General features: G+C 49.3%; 1 protein-coding gene across 1 annotated transcript in view; it reads left to right on the forward strand.

Moving 5' to 3' along the window:
* The first annotated feature begins 6359 nt into the window (after positions 1–6359).
* Positions 6360–16796, forward strand: part of EXOC3L2 (exocyst complex component 3 like 2) — a 68451-nt gene continuing 58014 nt past the window's right edge. Inside the window, exon 1 of the mRNA XM_082276018.1 lies at positions 6360–6439. The gene's annotated coding sequence lies outside the window, so the exon portion shown is untranslated. The remainder of the gene's footprint in view (positions 6440–16796) is intronic.

Here is a 16796-nt window from a genome sequence, read left to right on the forward strand (position 1 = left end):
AGATTGCATATGAAAAGTGGTTGTGTGGAGTAAAAAAGGGGGGGTCTATGAACATGTCCCAGTGTACAAGTATGTAGGTTGCCGACTAAACCAAAACTAGCATACAGAAAAGATATTCTGCAAAGATTACAGAATGAAGGTAGGTTATGATGTCAGCTGTGAATGAATAGGGGAATTAGTAAAAGTGTGATCATCGATGTTTATTGAATTATAGTACAAAACGTATCAATATACAAGCATGCAATTATTGAATAATGTAACCAGTAGAGACGACATCAAGAGGGAGTTTCCGTTTGAGGATTACATCATTGGTGAGTGTGCTCCAGGGGCGGGGCTGGGAAGACCTTTGGTGGAGTTCAGAGATTGTTCTTTGCAGCCGATTTGGATTGGCCGTGTATGGTCGCAAACAGAGATTGATTGTTTTCAATAAGTATTTGGAGTACACAGTTGGTGTGAATATCGGTACAGCAGTGGTATATAGTGTGCTGTGACATTGCGGGCAGCTTATACGCATAATATATAGCAATGACATGTGCATAAACGTGATTATGTTTATAAACTGCTGGTTACAATATTTTGACATGTATGGCAAAGTGGTCATGGGTTTAAAAATAAATAAATAAAGATGCATTGGGGATGTCCATATGGGATTCAACCCGGATATTATTCTGATGATTATTACAGTTGGCACATTTAGTGAGTTGACAGCAGGTAAGAAATGTGCTGGTTACATATACGTTTCAATGTAGATCTAGATATCAGTGTGAGATTAGATATCAGTGTGAGATTAGATATCAGTGTGAGATTAGATATCAGTGTGAGATTAGATATCAGTGTGAGATTAGATATCAGTGTGAGATTAGATATCAGTGTGAGATTAGATATCAGTGTGAGATTAGATATCAGTGTGAGATTACCTATGTTGTCTGAGGGTGACATTTGTTTTGTAAAGCGTAACGGGGCAGTTGAAATCTTATGTTTTTGGTAATGCATCTTTTAAAGTTTTTGGAAGGGGGTTATGTGTGGAGATTGCGCCTCCTAGAGGCTGGTCTGGGGTACAGCCTATAGACAATGGGGGGATTGCGCCTCCTAGAGGCTGGTCTGGGGTACAGCCTATAGACAATGGGGGGATTGCGCCTCCTAGAGGCTGGTCTGGGGTACAGCCTATAGACAATGTGGAGATTGCCCCTCCTAGAGGCTGGTCTGTGGTACAGCATATAGTCAATGGGGTGATTACGCCTCATAGAGGCTGGTCTGGGGTACAGCCTATAGACAATAAAGGATTGCGCCTCCTAAAGGCTGGTCTGGGGTACAGCCTATAGACAACGGGGGGATTGCGGCTCCTAGATGTTGTTCTGGGGTACAGCCTATAGACAATGGGGGGATTGCGCCTCCTAGAGGCTGGTCTGTGGTACAGCCTATAGACAATGGGGGGATTGCACCTCCTAGAGGCTGGTCTGGGGTACAGCCTATAGACAATGAAGGATTGCCCCTCCTAGACACTGGTCTGGAGTACAGCCTATAGACAATGGGGAAATTGCACCTCCTAGAGGCTGGTCTGCGGTACAGCCTATAGACAGTGTGGGATTGCCCCTCCTAGAGGCTGGTCTGGGGTAAAGCCTATAGACAATGGGGGGATTGCACCTCCTAGAGGCTGGTCTGGGGTACAGCCTATAGACAATGGGGGGATTGCGCCTCCTAGAGGCTGGTCTGGGGTACAGCCTATAGACAATGAAGGATTGCGCCTCCTAATGGTTGTTCTGGGGTACAGCCTATAGACAATGGGGGGATTGCGCCTCCTAGAGGCTGGTCTGGGGTACAGCCTATAGACAATGGGGGGATTGCGCCTCCTAGAGGCTGGTCTGGGGTACAGCCTATAGACAATGGGGGGATTGTGCCTCCTAGAGGCTGGTCTGGGGTACAGCCTATAGACAATGGGGGGATTGCGCCTCCTAGAGGCTGGTCTGGGGTACAGCCTATAGACAATGGGGGGATTGCACCTCCTAGAGGCTGGTCTGGGGTACAGTCTATAGACAATGGGGGGGATTGCCCCTCCTAGACACTGGTCTGGAGTACAGCCTATAGACAATGGGGAAATTGCACCTCCTAGAGGCTGGTCTGCGGTACAGCCTATAGACAGTGTGGGATTGCCCCTCCTAGAGGCTGGTCTGGGGTAAAGCCTATAGACAATGGGGGGATTGCACCTCCTAGAGGCTGGTCTGGGGTACAGCCTATAGACAATGGGGGGATTGCGCCTCCTAATGGTTGTTCTGGGGTACAGCCTATAGACAATGGGGAGATTGCACCTCCTAGAGGCTGGTCTGGGGTACAGCCTATAGACAATGAAGGATTGCCCCTCCTAATGGTTGTTCTGGGGTACAGCCTATAGACAATGAAGGATTGCGCCTCCTAATGGTTGTTCAGGGGTAAAGTCAATCACACACCTCTCATCCACATCCATTCTACTTTTAATTTTCTTCCGTCTCTAATTCCTAAAGCAGAAAATTATCCTGAAATCTATTCCAGCAATCTGTCCAATGTTGTCAGTCCGGGGTTCCTCTGCTCCGGAGACGCCCCCACTTTCCTCTGACACCTCTATTCCCTCGAGTACCCCGCCTATGTCTGCCAATATTTGCTGGATGAGCACCCCCTACTCTCTATCACTACCATTCTTAATGCCGGTATAATGAGAAGCCAACCTGGAAAAGCTTCAACATGTTGATGCCATTTCATAAATCCCCCTTCAGACCCTTCCTGTTATCGGGTGACAACATTTGTGCCTGTCTCCTAATTGTGTTCCTGCGTTGTCACCCTGCCCCATGTGGAGGCTGCAAGTGGTTCTCTCAGGACACATTACACAGACATGGCTCACCGTTGTCACCATCAAAAAACCCGCCCTCAGAAATGCCATGCAGCCATCGACGGGAAGTGGCTGCAAGGAGGCTGCAGGAGATCAGCAGCACGGAGATCTGAGAAAGGAGAAAATTAAGGTGGAAATAAGACATTTATATAGAAATTATGTTTATGATGCACAGAGAACACAAATGTCATCCAGTCTGGGTTATCATTGTAACGTATTATCCTCTCCCTTTGTTCAGCCCTCTTCTGGGGCATGAGATGGGTCAGGATCTTTTGTTTATTTCCCCTCCAGTGTTTGCAGGTCACAAGGTCCTGAACCATCAAGTTCCTCTACTAAAGGACTGACTCCCAAGACTGCCCACACATCCTCCAGATCCATTCTCACCAATTTCCATGTCAAAGGTCAGCCGAATGTCCTTCCTGCCACCGATCTCCCAGAATACATCACCTCTAATTTCTAGGGGAGAGTGCCTTCAGGGGTTCTCTACCTAGGAGGTTCCCAATGGTCTAATATCCAACCAATTAGACTGGGAGTTCAGGGGTACTCTACCTAGGAGGTTCCCAATGGTCTAGTATCCAACCAATTAGACTGAGTTCAGGGGTACTCTACCTAGGAGGTTCCCAATGGTCTAGTATCCAACCAATTAGACTGAGTTCAGGGGTACTCTACTTAGGAGGTCCCCAATGGTCTAATATCTAACCAATCAGACTGGGAGTTCAGGGGTACTCTACCTAGGAGGTCCCCAATGGTCTAATATCTAACCAATCAGACTGGGAGTTCAGGGGTACTCTACCTAGGAGGTCCCCAATGATCTAGTATCCAACCAACTAGACTGTGAGTTCAGGGGTACACTACCTAGGAGGTTCCCAATGGTCTAGTATCCAACCAATTAGACTGTCAGTTCAGGGGTACTCTACCTAGGAGGTTCCCAATGGTCTAGTATCCAACCAATTAGACTGGGAGTTCAGGGGTACTCTACCTAGGAGGTTCCCAATGGTCTAATATCCAACCAATTAGACTGTCAGTTCAGGGGTACTCTACCTAGGAGGTTCCCAATGGTCTAGTATCCAACCAATTAGACTGGGAGTTCAGGGGTACTCTACCTAGGAGTTTCCCAATGGTCTAGTATCCAACCAATTAGACTGGGAGTTCAGGGGTACTCTACCTAGGAGGTCCCCAATGATCTAGTATCCAACCAATTAGACAGGGAGTTCAGGGGTACTCTACCTAGGAGGTTCCCAATGGTCTAGTATCCAACCAATTAGACTGGGAGTTCAGGGGTACTCTACCTAGGAGGTTCCCAATGGTCTAATATCCAACCAATTAGACAGGGAGTTCAGGGGTACTCTACCTAGGAGGTTCCCAATGGTCTAATATCCAACCAATTAGACAGGGAGTTCAGGGGTACTCTACCTAGGAGGTTCCTAATGGTCTAGTATCCAACCAGACTGGGGAGTTCAGGGGTACTCTACCTAGGAGGTTCCTAATGGTCTAGTATCCAACCAGACTGGGAGTTCAGGGGTACTCTACCTAGGAGGTTCCTAATGGTCTAGTATCCAACCAATCAGACTGGGAGTTCAGGGGTACTCTACCTAGGAGGTTCCCAATGGTTTCATACCCCTGAAATCAGTGTGCTATTTTGTTGTACTCCATCTAGGGGGGTTGGTCCCTAATGGTATAATATCCCTGAACTCGATGTGCTAATTTGGGGTACTTCATCTAGTGGTGTACTCACTGGTATAGCATCCCCTAAAGCACAATGGTGGTTTGGAGAACCCCACCTAAAAAATCTTCCACCAATCAGTCTGGGGGTTTGGGGTATTCCACCAAGGGGTCTCCCACCAATCAGTCTAGGGGTTTGGGGTACTCCTAGGAGGGTATCTACTGGTATAGTTTCCCTGAAATAAGTGTGGGGGTTTGGAGTGCTCCACCAAGGGGTCTCCCACCAATCAGTCTGAGGGTTTGGGGTATTCCACCAAGGGGTCTCCCACTAATTAGTCTTGGGGTTTGGGGTATTCCACCAAGGGGTCTCCCACCAATCAGTCTAGGGGTTTGGGGTACTCCTAGGAGGGTATCTACTGGTATAGTTTCCCTGAAATAAGTGTGGGGGTTTGGAGTGCTCCAACAAGGGGTCTCCCACCAATCAGTCTGAGGGTTTGGGGTAATCCACCAAGGGGTCTCCCACTAATTAGTCTTGGGGTTTGGGGTATTCCCCCAAGGGGTCTCACACTAATTAGTCTTGGGGTTTGGGGTATTCCCCCAAGGGGTCTCACACTAATTAGTCTTGGGGTACTCCTAGGAGGGTCTCTGTTGGAGTAATTTTCTTTCAATCAGTCTCAAAGTTTTGGGGTGCTGCACCTCAGGGTTCTGCATGCTCTGATCTCATGGGTCACAAAGCAGTGCACCTGTGTGAAGAAGCTGTGATGGAAGCTGTGACCCCATGAATCAGGCCACATGCTGATTCTGGTCTGTGGTTTAATAGCCAAGATTACTTAGAATCGGCATGTGGTAAAAGTCAGGGAATGTCAGCTTCCATCACATCCTCAGCACACAGGCCTCACAGAATCCCCATCATAGAAAAGGTTCTGCAGAATAAGCGCAGGTTATCAGAGTGTGGTCATGGCTCTACCCCCGGGGGTGGGGTGGGGCGGTGGGGGTCCTATTACATCTGCCCCAGGCAGGTTAATCTCTGCACCATGGTTGGATGGGTGGGGAGGGGGTTGACTCGGTCAGTCTACACTAATGGTGTGAATACACGATTAGAATATCGCCCGATCATTCGACCACCGACTTTTGAAAAATTATTTGTCGGTCGAAAACGTTGCCAACATACACGGCCCGAATATCGCTCGACCATTGCCCGCCGACCATGGAAACAGTGTTCGTCGGCCGAAAACGTTGCCAACAACAGCATGCGTGATGAGGTTAAACTGAACGACCTCAACACCAATGTATAGAATAATGATCTTTCGCAAACGAGACGACAGAATTTTTCGGGTTTTTCAAACGTTATTTTTCATTCACAATATCGATATCGCTCATTGATGGCTGGACATTAACGAGTAGAATATCGGCCGATCGCTTGCTGAACAGAAATTTTCGGCCGATTTTCTTATTGTGTATTCCAGCCATAAATCTCCAAGAACTTAACCAAGAATTGTCTGGACTTGTGACTCAGGAGTCATTTCTGCCATGATTTAGCGTCGGTGGGATCTGCCCCCGGTGACCGCCATGGAGGAGAAGTGACTCAAGGAGCTCGGAATGTTCTGTAGACAAATAATTCTTCTTATTGGGAGAAAACAAAACACTTTCCTTCAATGTTTTCATTCGTCAATTTGTTTTTCGTGCTTTCACATCCCTTCCATTTCCTCAGCGGTATATTTAAAGATGGCGGCCACTAGGTCAAGAGACCTTGGCATTTCCTTAAGACTGGCCAAGGTTTCCTGTAGATGGGGAGGGGAAAGAGGTGACAGGAATGGGACGGGATGGGAAGGGAGGTTTCCTGTCTCCATTTATATCCACTTCATCAGTCGTAGAATCAGGCGAGAGATGCACTGAGGCCAGGAGAGCAGCAGGACAGTGAGTGACGAGTGGTGGGCTCCATATTCATCATGGTGGGGAGGTTGGTGGAGGTTGTTGGGGGCTCCACATTCATCATGGTGGGGAGGTTGGTGGAGGTTGTTGGGGGCTCCGCGTTCATCATGGTGGGGAGGTTGTTGGGGGCTTCACATTCATCATGGTGGGGAGGTTGGTGGAGGTTGTTGGGGGCTCCATGTTCATCATGGTGGGGAGGTTGGGGGAGGTTGTTGTGGTCTCCATGTTCGTCATGGTGGGGAGGTTGGTGGGGGATCCACATTCATCATGGTGGGGAGGTTGTGGGAGGTTGTTGTGGTCTCCATGTTCATCATGGTGGGGAGGTTGGTGGAGGTCTTTGTGTCCCGTAGATTCTGAGGTTAGTGGATAGAGTTGTCGGTGCAGGGAATTCCGTACAGGCAGAGGAGGAAATACGGGACTAAAGGGATGATAACTCTTTGTGTACCAGAGGGACCGACCGCCGTGTGGAAATGTTTCCTGTGCTGATCGAGGAGGGAGGAAAGGGGGGGGGGGGTCACTGAGCAGCTGAAGGATGTTGGGAGGTTGTAGTCCAATGTCATGTAGTGGTAGGAGAAGTTGTCCTGAGTAATGAAGATCACCCAATAGAGTGAAATTCTTGATGGAAGCCAGGCATTGATCATGGCATGCCGGCTCCGGGGGATTATGGGAAAGGCTGAAGAGGTGGCAGCCATGATGGATCTGCCATGTATGGGCTCTCCGAATGTAAAGCCGCCGTTCCAGGAATAAATGACCAATCAGAGAAGAGGGAATGGCGGCAGACCGGGAATCTGTGCCTTATATCACACGAAAGGTGCAGAAAATACAGCCGGAAACGCGATAGAGAGGAAATCAGAACGATTGTCCCAATATTCAAACCGGCCAATCAAAAATCGTTCCACCAATCCGCACAGAGAAGATTCCCCAATATCTTCCATGTGTGGGTGACGGCAATCAGTATTATCAACCAATCACCGTCAAGGCATCCTTACTTTGAAAAAAATAATATGTACCCCAAGATTAACTGTTACTACTGGGGTACCCCAAGGTTCAATGTTATTAGTGGTGTACCCCAGGATTCAATATTTTTAATGGTGTGTTGTAAGGTTCAGTGTTAGTGGGGTACCCCAAGGTTCATTGTTATTAGTGGGGTACCCTAAGGTTCATTGTTATTAGTGGGGTACCCCAAGGTTCATTGTTATTGGTGGGGTACCCCAAGGTTCAGTTTTATTAGTGGGGTACCCCAAGGTTCAGTTTTATTAGTGGGGTACGCCAACATTCATTGTTTTTGGTGGTGTACCCCAAGGTTCAGTGTTATTAGTGGGGTACCCCAAGGTTCATTGTTATTGGTGGTGTACCCTAAGGTTCAGTTTTATTAGTGGGGTATCAGAATGTTCTGTGTTATTAACAGTGTACCCTAAGGTTCTGTGTTATTATAGAGGTACCCCAAGATTCAGTGTTATTAGTAGTGTACCCAAAGGTTCAGTTTTATTAGAGGTGTACCCAAAAGGTTCAGTGTTATTAATGGGGTACCCCAAGGTTCAGTGTTATTAGAGATGTACCCCAAGGTTCAGTTTTATTAGTGCGATACTCCAAGGTTCAGTGTTATTAGTAGTGTACCCCCAGGTTCATTGTTATTAGTGGGGTACCCCAAGGTTCAGTGTTATTAGTAGTGTACCCCAAGGTTCAGCGTTATTAGAGATGTATCCCAAGGTTCAGTGTTATTAGAGATGTACCCCAAGGTTCAGTGCTATTAGAGATGTACCCCAAGGTTTAGTGCTATTAGAGATGTACCCCAAGGTTCAGTGTTATTAGCAGTGTACTCTAAGGATCAGTGCTATTAGAGATGTAATCCAAGGTTCATTGTTATTAGTGGGATACCTCAAGATTCAGTAATTTTTTGTGGTTTACTGCAAGGTTCCTTGTTATTAGAGGTGTACCTCAAGGTTCAGTGTTAGTGATGTACCCCAAAGTCAGTGCTATTAGGGGTGTACTCCAAGGTTCAGTGTTATTAGAGAGGTACCCCTAGGTTCAGTGTTATTAGTGTGGTACCCCAATGTTCAGTGTTATTAGAGGTGTACCCCAAGGTTCAGTGTTATTAGTGGGGTAACCCAAGGTCCATTGTTATCAGAGATGTACCCCAAGGTTCAGTGTTATTAGAGGTGTACTTCAAGGTTCAGTGCTATTAGAGGTGTACCCCAAGGTCCATTGTTATTAGTGGGGTACCCCAAGGTCCATTGTTATCAGAGATGTACTCCAAGGTTCAGTGCTATTAGAGGTGTACCCCAAGGTTCAGTTTTATTAGTGGGGTACCCCAAGGCTTATTGTTATTACAGGTTTACCCCAAGGTTCAGTGTTATTAGTGTGGTACCCCAATGTTCAGTGTTGTTAGAGGTGTACCCCAAGGTTCGGTGTTATTAGTGGGGTACCCCAAGGTCCATTGTTATTAGAGATGTACCCCAAGTTTCAGTGTTATTAGAGGTGTACTTCAAGGTTCATTGCTATTAGAGGTGTACCCCAAGGTCCATTGTTATTAGTTGGGTACCCCGAGGTTCAGTGCTATTAGTGGCATACAGCCAGGTCCATTGTTATTAAAGATGTATCCCAAGGTTCAGTGTTATTAGTGTGGTACCCCAATGTTCAGTGTTATTAGAGTGGTACCCCAAGGTTCAGTGTTATTAGTGGGGTACCCCAAGGTCCATTATTTTTAGAGATGTACCCCAAGATTCAGTGTTATTAGAGGTGTACTTCAAGGTTCAGTGGTATTAGAGGTATACCCCAAGGTCCATTGGTATTAGATATGTACCAAGGTCCATTGTTATTAGAGATGTAGAGGTGGAAAAGGATCTGGGGGAGTGAATGGTGGAGAAGGATCTGGGGGAGTGAATGGTGGAGAAGGATCTGGGGGAGTGAATGGTGGAGAAGGATCTGGGAGAGTGAATGGTGGAGAAGGATCTGGGAGAGTGAATGGTGGAGAAGGATCTGGGAGAGTGAATGGTGGAGAAGGATCTGGGAGAGTGAATGGTAGAGAAGTATCTGGGGGAGTGAATGGTGGAGAAGGATCTGGGAGAGTGAATGGTAAAGAAGTATCTGGGGGAAGACAATGGTGGAGAAGGATGTGGGGGAGTGAATGGTGGAGAAGGATCTGGGACAGTCAATGGTGGGGAAGTATCGGTGGAGAAGGAGCTAGGTGTTCTGGTAGATCATCAACCTAATAATCAAATGTAGGACTCCTATCTATTGGAACATTTTTCAGGGAGTTTATAGTTTATGACTCACGGAGGGGTGTTATGACTGATGCGTCCCCATCATAGCATGCAGAAATCTCCAGACTTTGGTGGTCACCACAACTCATGTGTTAGCCTAGCCATACCTGTTAGTGGATAAATGGAGGAATCCTCCCTTACTGGGATTCAGTGGCGGCCGGTGTATTGAGGGCGCAGGGGCGCCGCCCCCCATCCATGCGTCCGGCCCCCTAATCTGCATGCAGGGCGCCGGACGCATGGAGCTTAATGTTTTTTTTTAAAATCACCTGATTAGAGCCAGAGGCTCTAATAGGGCGATGAAAAGGGTGGACCCGGGGCGCAGAGCAGTGCGCCCCGAGCCCACCCATTGTGTGACAATAGCGAATGAAAATTTGCTATTGTCACACCGATCCTCCTCCTGGCCAATCAGGAAGCGCGTACGATATGCGCTTCCTGATTGGCCGCAGGGCAAACCCCATGCCATTGGCCGAGGAGGAGGCGGGAGGACTGGAGGAGACGCGCCGCCGGGACTGAGGAGAAGCTGCGCCGGGGGACTGAGGAAAAGCCGCCGCTGCTGCTCCAGGTAAGCAAGGGGGCACGCATGCTGATCTCTGCATTGGGGGAATGTATGCTGGTCACTGCATTGAAGGGGGCATGTACGCTGGTCACTGCATTGAAGGGGGCATGTATGCTGATCTCTGCATTGGGGGAATGTATGCTGGTCACTGCATTGAAGGGGGCACGTACGCTGGTCACTGCATTGAAGGGGGCATGTACGCTGGTCACTGCATTGAAGGGGGCACGTACGCTGGTCACTGCATTGAAGGGGGCACGTACGCTGGTCACTGCATTGAAGGGGGCACGTACGCTGGTCACTGCATTGAAGGGGGCACGTATGCTGATCTCTGCATTGGGGGAATGTATGCTGGTCACTGCATTGAAGAAGGCACGCACGCTGATCTATGCATTGAAGGGGGCATGTACACTGGTCTCTGCATTGAAGGGGGCATGTACGCTGGTCACTGCATTGAAGGGGGAGTGTACGCTGGTCACTGCATTGAAGGGGGCATGTACGCTGGTCACTGCATTGAAGGGGGCATGTACGCTGGTCTCTGCATTGAAGGGGGCATGTACGCTGGTCACTGCATTGAAGGGGGCATGTACGCTGGTCTCTGCATTGAAGGGGGCATGTACGCTGGTCTCTGCATTGAAGGGGGCATGTACGCCGGTCACTGCATTGAAGGGGGCATGTACGCCGGTCTCTGCATTGAAGGGGGCATGTACGCCGGTCTCTGCATTGAAGGGGGCATGTACGCCGGTCTCTGCATTGAAGGGGGCATGTACGCCGGTCTCTGCATTGAAGGGGGCATGTACGCCGGTCTCTGCATTGAAGGGGGCATGTACGCCGGTCTCTGCATTGAAAGGGGGCACGCTGGTCTCTCTGCATTGAAAGGGGGCACGCTGGTCTCTCTGCATTGAAAGGGGGCACGCTGGTCACTCTGCATTGAAAGGGGGCACGCTGGTCTCTCTGCATTGAAAGGGGGCACGCTGGTCTCTCTGCATTGAAAGGGGGCACGCTGGTCTCTCTGCATTGAAAGGGGGCACGCTGGTCACTCTGCATTGAAAAGGGGCACGATGGTCACTGTGCATTGAAAGGGGGCAAGCTATACCTTAATTACTGAAGGCCCCTTTCACACTTTTGCGACCTCAAAGTCACGCAATTTTTACAGCGTTTTTTGCCGCAAAGCAATGCCCATTACATTTTTCTGTTTGCGCCCCCCAAAAATTTGAGCACCAGCCGCCACTGCTGGGATTCTTACGGCGGCACCCTGACTGAGAGAGAAAGGTTTTCCAACATGTCCCTGTGACAAATGTATGAATTAAATATAAGTCCACAGTAATTAATGTAATAAAAATAGAATAAAGTCCGTGCTGATAGAGAAGTCCAACACCACTTGGCCTCAGTGCGGGTATAACGCTCCACCTTGCCGTTAGTCAATGTGCACCTCCACCTCACCACTCGTGGGATATATGCATATATACGCTTACCAGAAGGCTCAAGCATACACGCCCAATAATGGAAACCAGTCTGGACTCTCTCCGCAAACGGATCCTTGGAACACCGGGTCATACACAGTAGAAAATCTCCCAAATGGTTGCGGTGCATAAGGAAGGAGCAAAGATACACATAGGGCAATATTGCTTAAAACACCATGTACCTTTATTCACAACTCCCCCCTTCACCCATTACACTCACATAAAAAGGAATAGAACAAGCATGTATAGATCGGTGTGGCAGTACGGTCACTGTCGGCCGCTTACCGGACTCCCGCTTGCTTCACAGCGTCCCGGAAGCTCCGGATTCCGAGGTCGTACAGCGTCCTGTTGCCGAGGTGACCGCGCAAGTCACCGCCCTAACGCGTTTCGTCATCAGACTTCAACGGAGAGCGTTCCGTTGAAGTCTGATGACGAAACGCGTTAGGGCGGTGACTTGCGCGGTCACCTCGGCAACAGGACGCTGTACGACCTCGGAATCCGGAGCTTCCGGGACGCTGTGAAGCAAGCGGGAGTCCGGTAAGCGGCCGACAGTAACCGTACTGCCACACCGATCTATACATGCTTGTTCTATTCCTTTTTATGTGAGTGTAATGGGTGAAGGGGGGAGTTGTGAATAAAGGTACATGGTGTTTTAAGCAATATTGCCCTATGTGTATCTTTGCTCCTTCCTTATGCACCGCAACCATTTGGGAGATTTTCTACTGTGTATGACCCGGTGTTCCAAGGATCCGTTTGCGGAGAGAGTCCAGACTGGTTTCCATTATTGGGCGTGTATGCTTGAGCCTTCTGGTAAGCGTATATATGCATATATCCCACGAGTGGTGAGGTGGAGGTGCACATTGACTAACGGCAAGGTGGAGCGTTATACCCGCACTGAGGCCAAGTGGTGTTGGACTTCTCTATCAGCACGGACTTTATTCTATTTTTATTACATTAATTACTGTGGACTTATATTTAATTCATACATTTGTAGCAATTTATTTGCTTATGATCACTTTTGCATCCTATGTGGATAACTCATTAAGCGCCGCTTGTGCGTATTTATATGCACCTTTTTTTCCATTTGTGTATTTATTTAGGTGGCTGCTCTTTTAGTCTTTTATACTAAGCGCTGGGTGATTGAGTGTTCAGGTTTTCTTGGTGCTCAGTCCTTTTTTCTGATGTCCCTGTGACAGAAGTCATTCAAACCATGGACTTCTGTTGATTGGGGATAGCACACACTGATTGAGATCCGGCCAGTTTAGCAGGGACAGTGGCTTTAGTGTGCATCAATGGGTCTAATAAACCGATAATAAAGTTTCTTTTTTTCTAATAAAAACATCATATTCATCAGCTGCGTAATGGTTTTGCATAAAGCAGCTCTGACCCTCCTCTTCTTGGGTCTCCCGCTGGCACTCCTTGCTCCTCTTCTATGGTGAGTGCCCCATAGAATGCGGCTTTCTATGGACGCCTCCCACTCCCTAATCACAGAATTTGAGCCATTGGCTCCAATGCTATGGATCTAGGGACAGGGACAGAGCCAGGAGAGCCTCAGCCCTCATGCACAGTGCTAGATTGGGAATAGGTTTAGGTAAGTGTAGCACTACCCCCATAGGAGTCGCTAGTGTCCCGGATCCCCACTGCTACAGAGCCAGTCACACAGCATTTCCTTCACAAACTTCACCACCGTGCCACCAGTGGCTGGCGTGGCCCCTGGCTGATCTTCATCCCAGTCTTCCTGACTAAATTTCTGCCCCAGGCCTGCTCGACTGACATACACACTTGGAGACCTCCCGGAGCAAGGGTAGATGTAGACTTGGCACTAGGCGGTCTTCAAGAGAGAACTGCTACAGGTGGCAGCCTCTCCCCTTCTCTGTCTCTGCACCGTGCTGATCTATTCACTGTTCCTGCTTCCTCTCTTTGCTGTCTCTCTGGCATGAATCCTTCCACAGCCTCCTGTGTCAAAATCCTTCCAGGCCAGCTTTCCTGAGCACCCGGCCCTCCCCAGCAGGTGTTTCCTCAAGGGCCACGGACAGCCTCTCCTCCATCTCCATCTTCCATCTGACTCCCCTTGCTGGCATGACCCATGTCTGTTTATGGGTAGGTTCCAGTGCCCTGCCAGCCCATCTCTGGGGATTGGCTGGGCCCCATAAATATTCATCTCAGCTCCTCCTAACTCCCACCCTCTAATTCTAGAAGGTTCTCCAACCTTACAGACACCAAGGGGGTGGGGGCATCAGAGAGCTGACAGGATGAGTCATCCAGCCCTGACCTCTAGTAACCCTGATCCAATTCAATGACTTGGGTTATTCCTGGTCAGAATATGCTTTTTCCTACTACATAAGTATAAGGGGGGGGGGGGGGTTCTGTTACACAGAAGTTTTTTTACTTTAATGGATACAATAGGCTTTAGAACCACTTTAAACGTTTCCACGTGTACAGGATTGTTGTCACACTCTACAGACACTATAGCTGGCTTCTGTGTTGCCCCCACAATGCTATAGTGCCTGGCTACCATGCCAGGACAGGTGCAAACTGAGCACAGTAAACAGGTACTTGCGGTTGGCAGACAGACAGAGTGGATCAATGAGAGTCTGGGTAGAAGGCAGGGAAGGTGCAGAGAAGTCAGTGTCCAATTCATAGTCAAAAGGCAGGCAGAGTACAGAGAAAAGTTGATATCCAACCCAAGGTCGTCAACAAGGAAAATCCAATCTAGCAGAGCAGGACAGACAAACAGCTTGAAGCACGAGTCACACTATTTTAAAGCATGAGGCTGCAGGCTTGGCTGGCGTAAATCAGGTTTGGTCTCCACTCAGAGTCTGGCCACATCATTCTCCTTGTAGGTGGACAAACAGACAAGGAGAATCACAACTAAAAGCAGGGTGCTGGAATGAGACCGGCAGCTGTCATGGAACAGGAATGTTAGACGCTCCTGATAATTGTATGGGTCAATGGGCACCTGCTTCAGATTCATTGCAATCCCATATACAGTATGTCTATAGAAATGCAAAACCCACTCATAACAAGTCAGATGGAGGCAAGCAGGAGATCAGAAGCAGGTCAGGAAAATATCAGAATCAGGTTTAGAAGGAGGTGAGAAGCAGGTCAAATAGAGTCCAGATAGAGATTAGAAGTAGGTCAGAAGGAGATCAGAATTAGGACAGAAGAAGATCAGAAGTAGAACAGAAGGAGATCAGAAGCAGGTCAGAAGAAGGTCAGGAGAAGATCAGAAGCAGGACAAAAGGGGATCAGAAGTAGGACAAAAGGGGATCAGAAGTAGGACAGAAGTAAGTCAGAAGGATGTCAGAAGCAGTTCAGAAGATCAGAAGGAAATCAGAAATAGGACAGAAGAAGGGCAAAAAGAGGTCAGAAAGAGATCTGATATAGGTCAGAAGGATGTTATAGGCAGACCAGAAGGAGATCAGAAGTAGGACAAAAGGAGACAAGAAGGTGGTATGGAGGAGGTCAGAAGAAAGTCAGAAGGAGACCAGAATGAGGTCAGAGGGTGGTATGGAGGAGGTCAGAAGGAGACCAGAATGAGGGCAGAAGGTGGTGTGGAGGAGGTCAGGAGGAGACCAGAATGAGGGCAGAAGGTGGTGTGGAGGAGGTCAGGAGGAGACCAGAATGAGGGCAGAAGGTGGTGTGGAGGAGGTCAGGAGGAGACCAGAAGGAGGTCAGAGGGTGGTATGGAGGAGGTCAGAAGGAGACCAGAATGAGGGCAGAAGGTGGTGTGGAGGAGGTCAGGAGGAGACCAGAATGAGGTCAGAGGGTGGTATGGAGGAGGTCAGAAGGAGACCAGAATGAGGGCAGAGGGTGGTGTGGAGGAGGTCAGAAGGAGACCAGAATGAGGTCAGAGGGTGGTGTGGAGGAGGTCAGGAGGAGACCAGAATGAGGTCAGAGGGTGGTGTGGAGGAGGTCAGAAGGAGACCAGAATGAGGTCAGAGGGTGGTGTGGAGGAGGTCAGAAGGAGACCAGAATGAGGTCAGAGGGTGGTATGGAGGAGGTCAGGAGGAGACCAGAATGAGGGCAGAGGGTGGTATGGAGGAGGTCAGAAGGAGACCAGAATGAGGTCAGAGGGTGGTGTGGAGGAGGTCAGGAGGAGACCAGAATGAGGGCAGAGGGTGGTGTGGAGGAGGTCAGAAGGAGACCAGAATGAGGTCAGAGGGTGGTGTGGAGGAGGTCAGGAGGAGACCAGAATGAGGGCAGAAGGTGGTATGGAGGAGGTCAGGAGGAGACCAGAATGAGGGCAGAAGGTGGTATGGAGGAGGTCAGGAGGAGACCAGAAGGAGGTCAGAAGGTGGTATGGAGGAGGTCAGGAAGAGACCAGTATGAGGGCAGAGGGTGGTATGGAGGAGGTCAGGAGGAGACCAGAAGGAGGTCAGAAGGTGGTATGGAGGAGGTCAGGAGGAGACCAGTATGAGGGCAGAAGGTGGTATGTAAGAGGTCAGGAGGAGACCAGAAGGAGGTCAGAAGGTGGTATGGAGGAGGTCAGGAGGAGACCAGTATGAGGGCAGAAGGTGGTATGGAGGAGGTCAGGAGGAGACCAGAATGAGGGCAGAAGGTGGTATGGAGGAGGTCAGGAGGAGACCAGTATGAGGGCAGAAGGTGGTATGGAGGAGGTCAGGAGGAGACCAGTATGAGGGCAGAAGGTGGTATGGAGGAGGTCAGGAGGAGACCAGTATGAGGGCAGAAGGTGGTATGGAGGAGGTCAGGAGGAGACCAGAAGGAGGTCAGAAGGTGGTATGGAGGAGGTCAGGAGGAGACCAGAAGGAGGTCAGAAGGTGGTATGGAGGAGGTCAGGAGGAGACCAGAAGGAGGTCAGAAGGTGGTATGGAGGAGGTCAGGAGGAGGTCAGGAGGAGACCAGAAGGAGGGCAGAAGGTGGTATGGAGGAGGTCAGGAGGAGGTCAGGAGGAGACCAGAAGGAGGGCAGAGGGTGGCGTGGAGGAGGTCAGGAGGAGACCAGAAGGAGGGCAGAAGGTGGTATGGAGGAGGTCAGGAGGAGGTCAGGAGGAGACCAGAAGGAGGTATAAAGAAGGCCAGAGGGAAGCCATCCGCGGGTCA

This window comes from Pelophylax lessonae (assembly GCF_965119305.1).
Source record: "Pelophylax lessonae genome assembly, contig: HAP1_SCAFFOLD_193, whole genome shotgun sequence".
NCBI classification, from domain to species: Eukaryota; Metazoa; Chordata; class Amphibia; order Anura; family Ranidae; genus Pelophylax; species Pelophylax lessonae.